Here is a 1656-nt window from a genome sequence, read left to right on the forward strand (position 1 = left end):
TTTGAAACAGGAAGTTCTGGCTTAGGATAAACGGATGTTCTGATTTTAGCTCTCTTGGGGAGGTCTCTCGGGAAAGACTCTGGACGGTCCTGGGAAGATGCGGTTCACAACTCGTGGGTTTGGAGTTCATTTGGTTAGGTCTTTCTATTGTTCCTCGAGCTCTTGCAGGTTGACTGATCAAAATCGGAAGTTCCGGATTGGAAAACTGAAAGCTTCGGTTTTCCACGGGGTTCGGCTGTGGTGAGGTTTGCGCGCGCGCGAGCGCACGGCCCAGGCCACACCTGCGACACGGCCATGTCGTGTGCGTGGGCACCTGGGCTTTCCAGTGCGCACGGCTGCAGGGATCGCGGCTGGATGGCTCGAAGGCCTGCGGGTCATCTAGGCAAGCAGGCCGTGAAGCTCACCTGGTGGGCTTGCTGGAGAGGAGATGGTGGTGCGGTGGCGAGGTGTAGCGGTGGTGAGGCGGCGCCGTGCAGGGAGCCCGGCAGCGTCGGCGTAGTCGTACGAGTGCGGGCTCGACGGCATTCCAGCGAGGATAGCAGTCTCCTTCTCCTCCTCCGATGTCCTCTCCTCGCCTCCTACGCCCCCTCCTTCCCTCTCCTCTTCTCCAAATGGCGGCGCGTGAAGGGGAAAACCCCAATTGCGGTGGCGGCTGGGTGTGGCGGAACCACCTCGGATTAGCTTGATTAAGCAAGGTTAAGCCGCCTAACATGCGACACTCCTGCCTAAACCGAGCTAACACGAAGTGCCGTCGGATTTCATCCTATTTAACCACTTAAACAGAATCGAGCTTAGCAAACCCACACGAAGGTGAGCGGTTACAGAGAATACAACAAGTCCACTGAGTTGAACAAGTTTTACCCGTTTAGTTCGGCCATAAAATCCAACATTGGAGTTTTACAAGTTTTCAAGAAACAACAGAGAAAACACTAGCGGAAGACTTCATCGGGGTCGGACATCCCTGGTGAGGCCAACCGGGACATCACTGGCTCCTCTCCTCGCCGTCCGAGGAAGGGTCCCACTCGACCGTCCAGCCTGGCGGGAGCTGGGGCGGCCAAGCACCAACCAGAGAGGGGTCGGAAGCAGCAACTTCACCTGAAAAACAGGAGCCACAACAAGGCTGAGCTACTAAGCTCAACAAGACTTAACCGATAGGAGTAAGGGCTACTCCTCCTTCTAGACATGCAGGCTGTTTGGCTGAGGGGTTTGTTTGCCAAAAGCACTAAGTTACCCTATTTTCAAGTTTTAGCTCCGGTTCTAGATTCATTTACCAGTCTAGATTGTGCCACCTATTCTAAGCATTCATAGAACCAAACCAGATGTGTAGATATAACAACAAACATTTCCATCATCAGATTCCTCATTACTCAGGGTGACATAGCGATCAAGCAATCTCAAACTGTGAGAGGCAGACGAATCGATTCGAGTTCTTTAACCATGCATGGTGAACCTAGCCTCACGACATCCGCGCACCCGGAGGTCGCTTCCTGTGTCGGCCTTCCCCATCAATCCCCTAACCCGTGTCGGGCCCATTTCCTTTGGTGCAAGGTTCCACAGACCCGGTCTCTGCCGTTCTGTGACCACGCTTGCCACCACGTGCGACAACTAGCAGGGGAAACTCCGTTCCAAGAACAATGGGGCGACCGCTCACGTCTA

The sequence above is a fragment of the Setaria viridis genome, chromosome 8 (genome assembly GCF_005286985.2).
Source record: "Setaria viridis chromosome 8, Setaria_viridis_v4.0, whole genome shotgun sequence".
Taxonomy (NCBI): Eukaryota; Viridiplantae; Streptophyta; class Magnoliopsida; order Poales; family Poaceae; genus Setaria; species Setaria viridis.